The 16,118-nt window shown below is 35.9% G+C and overlaps 1 pseudogene; it reads left to right on the forward strand.

Annotated features, from left to right (window-relative positions):
* On the forward strand, window positions 1–1,612 carry LOC150018750 (glutamate dehydrogenase 1, mitochondrial-like; annotated as a pseudogene).
* The last annotated feature ends 14,506 nt before the right edge of the window (window positions 1,613–16,118 follow it).

Raw genomic sequence — 16,118 nt, forward strand, 5'->3', positions numbered from 1 at the left:
ATGTACCTCTGCCTGGGCAAAGCGCTACTGCTGTCCCGTGTTCGCCCGCAGCCGGGGCTCTTGCTGCCCTCTCAGAGACACTACACTGAGGTGGCGGCTGACCTCAAGGACAACCCAAACTTCGTCAAGATGGTGGAGGGCTTCTTCGACCGCGTTGCCATCATTGTCGAGGACAAGCTGGTGGAGGACGTTAAGACCCGGGAGAATGATGAGCAGAGGTGGAACCGGGTGCGTGGCATCCTGCAGATCATTAAGCCCTGCGAACATGTGCAGAGTCTTCTCCATCCGGCACGACGACGGCTCCGGGAGGTCATTGAAGGCTACCCAGCCCCGCACAGCCCGCACCACACACCCTGAAAGGGAGGTGTTCATTACAGCATTGATGTAAGTGTAGATGAAGCAAAAGCTTTGGCCTCCCTGATGACATATAAGCGTGTAGTGATTGATGTGCCTTTTGCGGGTGGCAAAGCTGCTGTTAAGATCAATCCTAAGAACTCATCTTGTCCAATTCATTATATTGATAATGAATTGGACAAGATCACAAGGAGGTTCACCATGGAACTGGCTAAGAAAAGGTTTGTTGGTCCTGGCATTGATGTGCCTGCCCCAGACATGAGCATGGGCAAGCAGGAGATGTCCTGGGTTGCTGACACCTGTGCAAGCACTACAGTACACTATGATATTAATGTGCATGCCTGTGTCACTGGTAAGCCCATCAGTCAGGGTGGAATCTACAGGCAGATCTCTGCTACTGGCCGGGGCATTTTCCATGATGCTTCTTACATGAGCATTTTAGGAATGACACCAGGATTTGGAGATAAAACATTTGTTGTTCAAGGGTTTGGTAATGTGGGCCTGCTCTCAATGAGATGATGAGATATTTGCATTGCTTTGGTGCTAAATGTATAGCTGTTGGTGAATCTGATGAGAGCATATGGAATCCAGATGGTATTGACCCAAAGAAACTGGAAGGCTTCAAATTGCAACATGGATCAATCCTGGGCTTCCCCAAGGCAAAGCTTTAATGAAGGGAGCATCTTACAGGCTGACTGTGATATACTGATCCCTGCTGCCAGTGAGAAGCAGCTCACCAAGTTCAATGCATCCAAAATCAAAGCCAAGATCATTGCTGAAGATGCCAATGGACTGATAACTCCTGATTCTGAAAAGATGTTCTTGGAGAGGACCATTATGGTTATTCCAGATCTCTACCTGAATGCTGGCGGAGAGACAGTGTCTTACTTTGAGTGGCTGAAGAACCTAAATCATGTCAGCTATGACTAACCTTCAGATAAGAAACAGATATTAACTATTACTTGCTCATGTCTGTTCAAGAGAGTTTGGAAGGAATTTTGGAAAGCATGGTGGAACTATCCCTACTGTGCCCACAGCAGAGTTCCAGGACAGGATATCGGGGGCATCTGAGAAAGACATCATGCACTCTGATTTAGCTTACACTATAGAGCACTCAGCCAGGCACATCATGCACACAGCCATGAAGTACAACCTGGGACTGGATCTTAGAACAGCTGCCTATGTCAATGCCATTGAGAAAGTCTTCAAGGTGTACAATGAAGCTGGTGTGACCTTGACACAGTTGGATTGTATCTGACTTCTTCACTACCCTCTTTACCTCTTCATCTGTAGACCTATCACAAGTTTACATGTAACCATAGAGATCTCGCTCATTGCTTATTAGATAATGTACCCCATTCTCAACAAGTCAGTCCAAATTAGCCCCTTAAGAAAAAAGAAGTTAAGGTTAAGGAATAATGTACAAAGCTACAAGCAGATGGCAGAGAGAGAGCTGAGTGTTTTGCCTTTAAGTAAAAAGTTCCTCCATCTGTGCACTGCCTTGATTCATGGCTGCTTCCCCATGGTCAGAGTTGTGGCCAGGAAAGCACCTGTCATCCAAGAGCAGCCAGCTGCTAGTTGCTGAAGCTCTGGCCACATCTGAGATGTGCTGTAACTTTGACATGTTTAAGAACCAGATGTGTGGCATTTTCAGAAGGTAGCATGGTCCTCAGGTGAATTATTGGCATTTTACATATGAAAAATCTAATTCTATGGATTGCAGATAAAAATAAAAATTATTTCCTATTCTTTTAGAATAAAGTACATACTGCTGTAATTAAATTGCCTTTAATCACTTCATAAGCTTAACCTTGACTTAAGCAGTGAATGCCTATAACTAAAATGAATGAAAAAAGCTAGTATTTTTATAACATAAAACAATATCACTTATAGCTTATCAATAGTATATTGTCTAGCAAAACAAAAGGCACAGTGGATAATTAAGTTCTCTTCATACATAATCATTGAATAGCAACTGATAGAGTCTATTTTTGTTAAGAATGTTAGAATTTACTAACCATAATTATGACATATAGTCCAAAGAATGCAGTAACCACCTTATGTTAATTAATTGTTGTTCTCTTTTGAAAATCTGTTGTGCTGACTGGCTGAACAATAATTCAAATAGAGTATTCCAGAAAAAACAAACAAACAAAAAAACTCTTGGGCTTCCTCTTTGGAGTATGGCTGGCAGATCTGAGCATTGACAGTAGTAGCCCCACTTGTCCCAAATTTGTGTCTTCTTTCAGGGACCTCATATTATATACACAGTTTTATTCACAGTGGCCTGGAAACAGCCTGGGGCTGAGGGTTGTATTTTTCCAGGGCCCTTTGAATAGTAGTGTCCCAGTGAAGTGCTAGATACTAGTTATATAAGAATGAGCTTTTATTTTCTTTTTTTAACAATAATACCCTTTCATAAATTTTAACTATTTTATAAATGCATCACTTCACCTGGTGATAAAAGCATTTAATAAAAGTCTATCTTTCCCCCCAAAAAAAGACCAAAAGAACATCACAAAATTAAATAATATATCTAAATTTACATAGTGTATGTAGAACCTATAATCTGCCTTCTAGTCAGAAGTAGATTAGTTTAAATATACTTTACTATATCTTATTCTTAAAAATAACTGTATGGTATAAATATCAACACCATCAATCAAGACTATTAAAAAGAAACCTACCTAAAAAGTCATCAATAATGAACAAACCTAGGGATAATCTTTAATTCTACATTTATCATATAAAATGAACAAAAAATTCCACAAAAATATAAATATATAAGTACAGGAATACTATTTATGAATGTATTAAATTATATTCATATAGTTTGGGCCAGCTCAGTTACCTCAATCAATTATTCATAGATCTGTTTCTGTGATCATGCTTTAAGAAGTGTAATACCAACATGTCACTGCAGATTCATGCCCCAGGAAAAAATGCAAATGTGATTTTGAAAAATGCAAATGGGGCTTCACAATCCATGCTCATCCAAAAAGGAAACTTGATGCCTCTTATATGCAACATTTTTGCTTGTTTTCCCTGTAACATTACATGATACTTCAGTAGCTGAGAATTGGTACTTGGGCTTCTGAGGAAGTGAACATTTTAAAGCTCAGAAGGTGACACAGAAAAATAAGGCTCACAAATTTGCCTCTCAATAAAAATATGGCTGTGTGTGTGTGTGTGTGTATATATATATATATATATATATATATATATATAGAGAGAGAGAGAGAGAGAGAGAGAGAGAGAGAGAGAGAGAGAGAGAGAGATTATATAAAATATACATATATGTGAACATTTACAATGGTTTAGAAATAATTGCTTTGCTTCTTAATTTTAAAGACATTGATACATTGAGTATATACTTCTAGGTGTTCTATTTTTATAATATATTCATTATATAGTAATATGTATTTCAATATCTAAATATATATAAACACTCATCAATGTATAAAATATAAATTGTAAAGTAGTATATTGAAGATGCTTGAGAATAAAATGTTGGTCTTTCATCACTTGAAATCATTGGGCTCTCAGTATGAAACTTATACATGGCAGCAAAACATCAAGAAACATTAAAACAAAATGATAATATTGAATTTTTTGATTCTCATGCATTTTGATATCTTTTAGCATTTTCACACAGAAAGTCTATAAATTTTAAAATACTGTGAATAGTGAAAAATAAAAACACCACAATATGGGGATTTGTGGATGTTAATTTTCTTGGCAACTTTTTCACAGCAGTTTGTTCTTCAACAGTTAATTTAAACATTTGGGTCAAACAACTATGGTATAATCAATAACAAACATTTGTTGGGAACAGGTTTTGATGAGCTTTCTACATTGCTTATTTGTAATTTGTTTTTATATTAAATTGCATGTATTTCTGCAATGTATATTTTTGTGAACTCATACTTGATTTCTAACTTCTACACAAAACCAAACAACTATTCATAGTGTCACAGAGATTGTTGACTGCTTTGTTCAGTAATTTGACTTAACCATTATAAAATTTGGTTAAAATATTATTCTACTCTGTTATTTTATGGGTATAAAATTATGATAACTAAATTCATAGAAGCTTTTATTATAAGTATGCTTATCTATTAAGATATTCAGTCTCTAATTTTTGATAGCCTTTCCAATTACCTAATAATTTACCCTGTGACTGCATAGAAAACTGATATTTTGCATGTATCATAAAATTTTAGTCTGCTATATTAAATTATAAAAATGTTACAAGATGAGAACTGAAGCCAATGTAAGTTCCTGTCCTAATGTTAATAATGAGATCAACTAAAAATGTCTTAGCTCATTCTCCAGAAAATATCTACTCCACAGAGATAAAACTGAAAAACTGAACCAATAAAATAAGTTACTTGTCAAAAATGATAGCTTGCTGATCAAGAAGTTCTTCTTGCTGTGCTCACAAATCCAAGGGCATTTCATTATTATTTGTTCCAAATCTGAATCAGTTGCCCATCTTGCAAGGCATGTTTTATTATCCTGCTTATTCACTCATTTTGAGATACTACTAAGACTTGGTCAGAGTGAGGTCCTCTTCCTTATTGTAGAAAATCTAATACACTTATTTACAACCAGCCAATAGGCTTTCCTGGTGTTTGTTTGTTTTGGTAGCTTCATTATACCCTTGACATTTTCTATATTTACTTTATAAATCTTTTTTTTTTTTCTTGGTTTGGACAATTTGAGGTAAATTCCAGACATCATAAGCCTTTACTTTTTAATGGTTCATTGTATATTTGCTAAGAATTAGGACAGTCTCTGAGATAACCACATTTTTCAAAATCAGGAAATTTAGCATTATAAATTATTGTGATTGTATGTAAATTCCATATTATAAATCTGCCTAAACAAATTGAAACCTGTATCTGTATTATAGACAATGCAATAGAGATCTGTTAAAATAGAAGGGTCTGAGTTTTTATCCTACTCATGAGCCTGCTGTTGTATGCATATATACCCATATCTATATACTGTATATATAAACATATACTATATATCTATGTGTTATATGTATGTGTCCATGTCTGTGTGTACATATGTGGATGTGTGTGCCTGTGTGTGAAGAGTCCCTGTCTTTGAAACATTGCCAAATCAGTAGCTAGAACAACTTTCTTCAGTTTACCAAATCCCAATAATTTCAACAGCATAATGTGCTATGGGACAGATTATAGCAGCACATGCAGTGAGATGCATTACAGGAGAATGATCCTGAAACTAGAAAAACTTTAGCTGCATTCTCACTTCCAGAGAGAGAGAAGCTTTATCACTTTGGAAGCTGTTTGAAGAAGGAGAGGCCTATATCTTTATTTCTGGTTAGTGAAAGCCTAAGTTAGTTAAGTTGTTTGCAAGGGAAAAAAACCTTTAAAAGTACATATAAATTACAACTCTTTCCAGCTATTTCCAAATGAATGCCTTACCTTTGAGAAAAATATAAATAAAAGCAGTAGGGACTTCAGAGTTTTTATATCCAAGGAATTCAGGAATGATAATATTAGAAAAGAGTCTAAGAGGCTTGTCTTGATAAGGCATGTTTCTAGACCACTATTGTTTTTACTTAAATTATGAAGCCTTGTGGTTTGATAAAATTTATGGAGGGGATGTCTTCTTTCTCTCCCGGTACAATATCACCCATGGAAAAGAGCAAACTAAAGGCTTAGTTTAAATTTGAGCAACAGGAATTATTAAACTACTTCAAAATGTATAGGTCTGGATAACAAATTTTAATCAACTTTCTCAGTTTTCTAAATATTGTTATAAATTAACTAAAATAAATAATATTGAAATATATTATCAAAATTAATTTTAAAACATCTAAAACATTAAAAATGAAGCCTGGAAATATAAAAAACAAATCAATCTAAACCATAATTTATTGAATAAATTCAGTATTAATTTCTCATAATTCTAAGATATTTTCCCTTAATATGTAAAAAAGTCCTTTCATTAAAAAACATACTAGCACCTTTCATATTTTTTCTAAAATATAATTGGGATTTTTTTCTTTTTTTTAGAATGTTGATTCAAAGAGTGTTTAAATAAAGTTAGCATAGTCTTTTGGAAAATGAGAAAAGTACCTAGTAGTGAGAGGTTATTAAATATAGTTTAACTAAATAAATCAATAAAAGAAAGATAGTGAGATCTTTTTTAGAGGATCACAAAATATAGAGACTTGATCCCTTTGGAAAAAAAAACAAAAAACTTGTGGTTGAGAATCAAGCTGAACTTCTGCACGAGCAGTGCTTTAGGTGGCCAGAAGCAGGTCAGCTCAATGAAACAGGAAGATTTACTTCACTTAGCAATACAGACAGAAAAGTATCTAAGGAAAGAAAAATGACTAGAGGAGTACTAATAATAAAGTAAGAAGAGGTTGGGTAGGGATGGTGTGTGTGTGTGTGTGTGTGTGTGTGTGTGTGTTGTGGGTAGGTGTGTGTGTGCAAGTGTGTGGCTTGTATGGTGTTGTTTCCTGGAACTATCATAAAAAATTACCACTGACTGTGTCTTAAAACAGAAGAAATGTATTTTCTCTAAGTCTAGAAGTACAAAATTAAGATGTCAGCAGGAGTATGCTCTCTCTAAAACCTTTATGTGAGAATACTTCCTTGCCTCTTCATACATCCTGATGTTTTACTTGCAATTCTTAGCATTCTTTGGCTTGCAGTTTCAGAATTTTGATCTCTGCCCTAATGGTTACATGAGATTCTCTCCTCATGTGTCTGTTTCTCTTCTTCTCTGTTTATAAGAACACCAGTAATAGTGTGTTAAGCACCCACTCTACTCCATGACCTTATCTTAACTATTTATATCTTCAATAATGCTATTTCCAAATAACATCACACTCTGAGTGTAAGAACAATAGAATCTGTCAGGCTCCCTCACCCTGGATGCCCAGGGCTGCTTAGAGATAATAGTCAGTTTCACATGCACAATGCACTCACAGTTATACAAGCACTGATGTTATATTTTGGCTAGTAGCTGGTTTTGTCTATGCATAGTATATAAGGGGCAGAATCCCCACAGGAGTATTGTGTGGCAAACGATGTGAGCATGGTTGGCAGTTGGCTGGTGGTTTAGCACATGCATGTGGCAGAAGGCAAGCATGAATGCTCTAATATCAGCAATAAAGGAATGTCAGACATCTCATCTTTACCTCGCATTTTTTTCTGGTTGCGGGACAAGAAGAATCTGCATTGGTTCCGTGACACTGAGGTTCTAGGGATTAGGGTTGTAACATATCTGTTTCGGAGACAAAATTAAACCCAAAACATATGGGAATGTAGTTGATGAAGGGTTCCCTCTTCAGGTGCTACTGTCAAAGCCTGCTCATGAGAAGGTCTTTGTCTTAGTAATTAGATATATGTATTCTGGGAAGTCAGAGGATAATAATAACAGTATTATTATTAATTAATATATTATCCTGGCTGGTTTGGCTCAGTGGATTGAGCGTCGGCCTGCGAGCTAAGTGTCGCTGGTTCGATCTTCCAGTCAGGGCACATCAGAGAAGGAAAACTCTGACTCCAAAAAACCTCCGCTGCCTTGAGGCATACCTCTTCAGGGGAAAGGCTAAGGGAGTAAACCCCGACAGAAAATCCGGAGCCGGGGTCCCTAAGGCGGTTTGACGTTGTAGTCAACACCGGCAACTCCTGCGGCGCACCTGAAGCCAAGCTGTATTGACTCCGTCTTTCCCTTGGATCCTTCAGCTGCGAAGAGAGGGGAGGTCTGCTGCATGGGCAACAGCAGACCCTCCATATCACCCTGCCCAGGCTCTGTAGCTTCAGCTTCACTGGAGAGGACACTCCAGCGTCATCACAAGATGTCGATTCAACACGGGAGGAGACAGATACCGTGTCACTCCCGAGTCAGACTGCACAGCCATTTTCGGCGGTGCAGATAGACTCTTAAGAAGCTACACCATCGTCTCTCGAGACGGACGGCTGCCGACGACGACGATTCTGGGAAGTATGTAGCAATTTTCATTTTAAAAGTGAGCTAACTCCATTTCTGATATTTTGTCTTATGAAGTATCCCAAAATACATTAATATAAAAATATTCAGTGCAGTATTGTATGTGATATCAAAAAATAAATCTACAGCATGAAGTAAAATTATAAAATACATTGGAGTGTTATTGAAATGATGATATATTTTACAATCATTGAAATGACACAAAAATGTTATTAACATGAAGACAATTTCTTATGGTTTACTCTTACATGAAAAGAAAGATAAAAATTATATAGACACTATAATCCTGGGGCTAAAGCTTAAATTATGAGTGGAAATATATTTTTTCATACTTTTCATTTTATTAATTTTCATTAAAAAAGCATAAGGTACTGATAAAGATATAAAACTTTGTTCATTCAAATACATAGTTCCTTTATTTTGGTTTAACCAGTGAATAGGCTGATAAAACTTATTCACTTGGGGTTTTAAAATGTTAGATTAAATCTGGATATTGCAGGTATTTTTTCTTACACAATTCTTTTCAAAAACTACGTAACTTATAATTTGAAAGGCAACAATAAGAGCTCATTTTGGATCCAAAGTTCTTGCTCCTTTTATCAGAAAATACTGCATTGAGAAACAGTTGATGTTCACAAAATTCATAGAATGTCTGAGATGAAGTAGCTACAGGCAATATATTATAAATAAACATGAGTATATGTATTGAGTACTTAGACAAAATTTGAATATCAGAAGATTAACTTCTGATTAAAACCATGTTATAAAGAATGGCAGTCTATAGAGAATGTCTTTAACTACATATAGCATTAGAAAATAACAAATTGTTCCCCTGACAGTTAAGTATTTTAGAAGTTTGCCCAGAATATTTTTCATCTCTGTTAAACTTTGAGACTAGAGACAGATGATTTTTAAAGAATTTAACATGTTAACAGTGGAATGTCATAACACATCTTTTAAAAAATGTCATAGACAAGCACAATTATTCTATCTCCATGGGCTAATTCATTGTAAAATGAATATCATTTTAAGAAAATATGTAGATGGAGAACCGTGATCAAAATTAATTACAGATATATAGAAAAATGTTTTGTTTGTGATATAGTAATTATTTCTTTAGAAGATACCTTCTGAGAGCTAAGAAATATTAAGGCCAATTTCACAGCACCAAGTGTCATGGAGTGCCTTTAACCAAAGTCCAAACATGGTACCTAAATTTGGGTGACAAGTATTCTTATGTTTATATTTCCAAGTTTATATGCATGGGATATTTTTTTTAATCTAAATAAAAAGGTAGATAGAAATAACTAAGCAAATGTTATGGCTTCTTTTGTTGTTTGTTTGTTTTATCTGAACAAAACATTATTGTGACTCTTTATGGAGAGAGAGAAGATGGAGACAACAGCAGAAGAACTCTGTTTAAGAGGGTTGGGGCACTGCCATCAACTAAAGTGAAAAAATTTGACATCGTTCTTGTATGAAAAGTTTATTTCTGATCTAAGTTTAACTAAGTTTTTAGCTTTAGGAGACTGTGGGAAAAAAGAATTTTTGTAGAAAATATCTGCAAATCACTGATGCCACTCTCTTACGTGGTTTTTAGACTAGATAACCTGAATGAATGTGAAATACAATGAAGGTTTCTAATAACTAATGTAAAAGAATTTTAGGATAGTATCTTGTATCCTAGTTCGCTCAGTTAAGCATGAAGAAATTATATGTATATAGCTATTATTTTTAATAAATCCTCAACCTTTTTACATCTAGGAGACTTCTGGGATATAAGATCAAACTGAAGCACAAAGCAATTATTTTTAGATTTCGTCTCTTTAAAAATCCTATCTAGGGGACTTCCAGCCAAGATGGAGGCGTAGACAGACATGATGCATCTCCCTCTACAACTAAGAAGGAATACAGCTATCTCAAACTAGAAACAACCAGAAATTCCAGAAAATCAAACTGCATGGAAGTCCGACAAACAAAGATCTAAAGAAGAAATACTCATCCAGGCAGGTAGGAGGGGCAGAGCCAGGGCAGAGAGGACACAGTGTGGTGGTGGCAGTAGCGGCGGCAGTGGCTGGCTGGCAGAAAGCAGAGTTACACATTTTAAAAAGTCAAGAGGGACACCTGGGAGCATTCCCAGCTCCTCACTAGACCACAGCACTCACGGTCCTAGCACCAGGAAAAATCAGGCCTCATTACTTTTGACTGTGCAAGCCAGTGGGGGTTGGAGTGGAGGCAGAAATTGCTGGTCTCTCTGCAGAATCTGCTTGCTTAAAGGGCCCCCACAGTCCTAGAACATCCACAGACCCATCTACTCTGGGAACAACAGCCAGGGCAACAACTAGAGAGGCACCAGTCTCATACGGAAGTGGGAGAAGTGCCTGGAAAAGGGGAGAATGCTGGGCAAGGGACATTGTTCCCTCTCAGACCCCTCCCCCACATACAGCACCACAAGGTAGTGAAATGGGTCACCCTGTACTGACGAATCCTTAAGGCTCTGCCCCTTACAATGTAACAGGAGTGACAGCTCTACCTGAGACAAAGAAGCAAACACACCCAGGAGACTTCCAGCCAAGATAGAGGACTAGACTGACATGCTCCATCTCCCTCCACAACTAAGAAGGAATAAAACTACTGCAAAACCAGAAATAAACAGAAGTTCCAGAAAATAAATGGAAGTCCAACATATGAAGTTATAAAGAAGTAGTGCTCATCCTGACAGGTAGGAGGAGTGAAGCTGGGGCAGAGAAGGCAAGCTGTGCTATTGGCAGCAGTGGGATGGTGGTAAGCACAGACACCTGTATGTAAGGGGAGGCGAGAAGTGCCTGGGTGGCACCTTTGGCTGCAGACAAGACCCATCAGCTTGCGATTCCAATGCCAGGGAAGGCAGACGCCCATTGCCTTGGACTTTGAGGCCCGGAAGGGGTGAGGATGGAAGAGGAGGCTCCCGGTCTCTCAGCAGGGAGTGAATGGCAGGAATCTATCTTGAAGCCTCACCCCTACAGAAAATACCACAGCATGGTGAGAAGGGTCACCCGGTTGTGACAAGTACACAGGGCTCTGCTCCCCATAGCATAGGAGGTGTGACAGCCCTGCCCAGGAAGCAAAGGGAAAGACAAAACTGTTCAGGATGGCACAGATCATGATAGAGATCCCAGTGACGCAGCTGACCAGGCAGCAAATATCTAATCCAACAAAGCAGCAGATAGGAAATCTTTCTGTGGCACAGTTCAGAGCTTTGGTTATACAAATGCTTATAGACCTAATGGCATATCTTAAACAAGACAGGGAAGAAATGAACAAAAACACATATGGAACTAGTGATGAGGGAAAGAAAACCAGAGATCAAATCAACAAATCAGAACACAGGGAAGGAACAGTCAACTAGTGCAGAAAGAAGAAACGAAAAGTGAGGAAAATGAGGAGAGGCTCAGAAACCTATGGAACTGCTATAAGCAGGCCAATATCCGAATCACAGGGTTGCCAGAAGGTGAAGAAGAAGAACTAGAAATTGAAAAACTATGTGGAGAAATAATGAAGAAGAACTTCTCTAATTTGGGGAAGGAAATAGACTTACAGGTCCAGGAAGCACAGAGACTTCAAAAAAAAAAACTGGACCCAAGGAGAACCACACCAAGACACATTATAATCAAAATGTCAAAAATTAAGGATAAAGAGAGAATCTTAAAAGCAGCAAGAGAGAAGAGAATTACGTACAAAGGGGTCCCAATAAGACTATCAGCTGATTTCTCAAAAGAAACTCTGCAGGCAAGAATGGACTAGCAAGAAATATTCAAAGTAATGGAAAGCAAAAACCTACAACCAAATTGCTCTATCCAGTGAAGCTTTCATTCAAAATAAAAGGGCAGAGAAAGTGCTTCGAGGACAAAGCAAAACTGAAGGAGTTCATCAAATCAAAACCACTGTTATATGAAATGTTAAAGGAATTTGTTTAGGAGAGAGGATCAAAACTATGAACATTCAAATGCAAGCTGTATCACAACAACCAACAACAGAAGCTAGGGAACTGAAACAAAGGCAAACTAAGTAGGCAACGAGAGTGGGAAAAGAATTATAGGTATGGGGAACATTATGAGGGAAGGTCAGCAGGGAGGAGAAAAGGGAGAAAGGGAGGGAGATGGTACAAGAATTAAGAGGCATAGTAGGAGGGTGTGGAGTAGACAGGAAGATGTTGAGAAGAACTATATGCACAACCAATGGGCATGGACAAGGGAGGGACAACTGCAGGGAGGGGGGTCACTGGGTGGAGGGGAACAAAGGTAAAGGAAATTGGGACAACTGTAACAGCATAATCAATAAAATATACCAAAAATAGAAAAAATAAATTAAAAAAATAGTCATGGGCATGTAAAGTACAGCATAGGAAATAGAATAAATAATATTGTAATAACTGTATATGTGCCAAGTGGGTACATGGAAATATTGAGAACACCTTGTTAAGTATGTGATTGTTTAATCACTATACTATACACCTGAAACTAATACAAAATAATATTAAATGTAAATTAATTAAAAAATAAAATTTTAAAATAATAATAATAATAAATAAAAGTCATGTGGATTCAGAAAAAAAATTCTATCTAGTAATCTTTACTTCCTGGCAACATGTTGGACCAAGTACCTGCATTGACATTTCCCCTCTATAAATATTTTCATTTAAAACAACATGCTTTTAATGTAACATCTTCTTAAATATATTTATGAGTAGTACTAAAGTAAGTCATATTCAATTAAGTAGGCATTGAGGGCATTTGTCTAACCTCATGAATTTGAGCATAAGTTTTAGGACATGTGCAGTTTGGGAGATAAAACAAAATCCAGACAAGCTTATGCAAGGTTGAGAATGTAATAAATACCTTCTTATAAAATGAAATCCCAAATGGATTTAAAAAAACTTTCAATACAAAAATTCTTCTCTCATTTAGCTTATATTTTAATGAGGGGACACATACAGTAAATAAAACAATATACAGTTTATCTGCTGGTTACGAGTGCTATGGAGGGAACAAAGCAGCAAGAGGGATATGAAGTATAATGAAGTTGGCATGCTATATGGCTTGGTCAGAGAGAGCTGGTATAAAAGATGACATTGAAAAAAAAACAAAAAACAACCCATCTGAAGTAAAGGAATGACTCATGTGAATATCCTGAAGGCATGTATTTCAGGCAAAGAGAACTGCCTGTGAAAAAAGAAAATTTTCCCTTGCATTTTGGTGATAAACAATGTGATCAGTATGGTTATAGCAGAGTGAATAATAAAGTTAGTGGAAGGAGGTGAGATTAAAGGGGTAACAGAGGACAAGAGTGTATAAGTTCTATGAAGTAGGCTGCCCATATGTCCTGATTTATCTAAGCCGATCTTCAATCACATCTGTTGGCTAGTGTAATTATTACTAGAGCCCCTTTTATTTTAAAAAATACCCCCATTTCTATTTTATGGTCACCTTCTTTGTAAAGCATTACAGGAAATTTGGGTTTTCTTCTGAGTCATATGTAAAGCCATAGAAGGCTTTGATCTGATAATCACTTGAGGTGTCTTATATTTTATTGAAACCACTCTCATTATTAAAAAATAAAATAAAATGGGGCAAAGGTGGACATTTTAGACCAGTAAAGGCTATGGTGATGTAATTAAATGAGCTAACAACAATGGGAACTCAGATCAGATTGATTTGAGGCATGGCTAAAATAATTGTCAGATATATTTTTAAGATGAAATCAATGGAATTTAGTGATGTATTGGATGTGCAATTTGAAAGAAATGAGATCAAGATTACTCCAAGATTTTGTCTGATAAAGAGAATAAGTGGTGTTGCCATTAACCAAGATTGGGAAGAAAGCAAAATTTGGGAGGAGTAATATTTGGAGGAATGCATAACTTCTATTTTGGACAAGATAAGTTTGCAATGACTACGAACAAGTTATTGAATATATAATATGGAGTTCAGAGGAGTAGACCTGGCTAGAAACGTAAATTGTGAAATATCATTCTCCGGTTAGTATTTGAAGCCATGAGATTGGATAAAATTTTTAAACAAGTGAGGGTAGATAGAGGAAATAAGTGGATCAAAGATCAAAATTTATCAGGTAGAAAAGAATTATTTGGTATTGCAAAAGAAAGTGAAGATAGGTATTTCTGGAATGATACTCAATGTCAGATTTCACCCTTTTAGTCATCTGCATCTCTTCTCTTCAGTTCAGTCTTACTTTAATATACTTAATATCTCCAAAGAGGAATGGATATTCCTATAGTCATATTTATTTAATAATTTAAGGGGTGGATAATTCTAGGTTTTTGGGAGTGTGTGTGTGTGTGTTTCCAGACTATCAAAGAGTGCAGGAAAAATGTCAATTGACACTCAAGGTTAAGTAAATATAGAGATGCAGGAATAAAAATATGAGATTAGGTATATAATCTAGTCATTGAATATTGAGAGTTGCTAATTTTTGGATGTTTTAATTAGCTTGGTTAGTAAAATTTTCATTTCTATTTTAATATTCACTTCAAATTATACAATATGATGTCATTAGAATAATTTATAAATAAACTTCTTCTCACAGTTCTGCATCATCTTTTCTGTTGTAGTTTTCCACTGCAAAAGTAGTGTATATAATTTTTAGATACAACCTAAATATGCTATTTTTCCTAGGGATCTTTTCTTCTTTCCCTACATGATATTAAATAACCTTCTGAATTTTCCATTTCTGGCTTTTTTCTTTTTGGTAAAGAGGAGCAACTATCAAACATTATCTCATTTATCAATTGCAACTTGACAGATGTCAATTTAAAAAGCATTAGAAATACAATACAAGCATTTTTTATTTAAACAAAGAAAAACAAACTAGGTGGTCATGTGAATGACAAGCAATACCCAAGATACCAAAACCAGTCTCTTTAGCCCTTTAAAGACATGAACTGATGGCATTCACAAGAGTGCATCATCTGATTAATTATGCTGAAGGCATTAGGTAAATTAGATCTAGTCAAATAAAGCCAGACATAGAGTCATCCAATTTAGCTATTAAAAGGTTGTTAAGTACATTTACTAATGTCATCTTCTTTGAGGAGCCAGCTCTCCATTCAGATATTTGAAAGTACAGAAATGTTTTCCATTCATCTCTCAAAATGACAGAAGAACCAATAATAGTCAAGAAAACAGAAGCTCACAGAGAAGAAACCATTTAGACAGAAACAACTGCTTCTGAAAATAAGGAACCACAAAATGTGATTATAGGTTGCCTTCCTTCTCAGCAGTCTGCATAAGAGAAGTTTCATCATATTGGTTCATTGATGCCAGTTTGCTGAGCTTTTGTAATATGTTATCCATTTTAATGCTTAGTTTATTATATTTTTAACTGTAGTGTATTTTTAATGTGAAACTGAAAAGGAGATCTATTATAAATTTAATTAATTATAATAAAGTTATAAGAAAATATTCTACAATAAAAGGATAAGTAATTCATAGTAGGAAAAACAATAGAATTCTGTGGATCTTATAAAAAAATAAAGCACACTATTTCAGACAAAAGAAAATGACTAGGACAAGAGGCCAAAAATATAATTTTTACAGATCTAAGTATCAAGAATATCAAAATGACTACTATTGGTAACACTTCCAATGCCAAAACTTTAGATACAAGCTCTCGCTTTATTAGGCAAGAAAAATAAGTCAAAATTAAATATTCATTGTTAGCATTGTTTATCACATATATTGTATTTTACTTATAATGTAATTTTAGAA

Source organism: Furipterus horrens, unplaced genomic scaffold (assembly GCF_987537825.1).
Source record: "Furipterus horrens unplaced genomic scaffold, mFurHor1.1.pri manual_scaffold_2, whole genome shotgun sequence".
In the NCBI taxonomy this organism is placed as follows: domain Eukaryota; kingdom Metazoa; phylum Chordata; class Mammalia; order Chiroptera; family Furipteridae; genus Furipterus; species Furipterus horrens.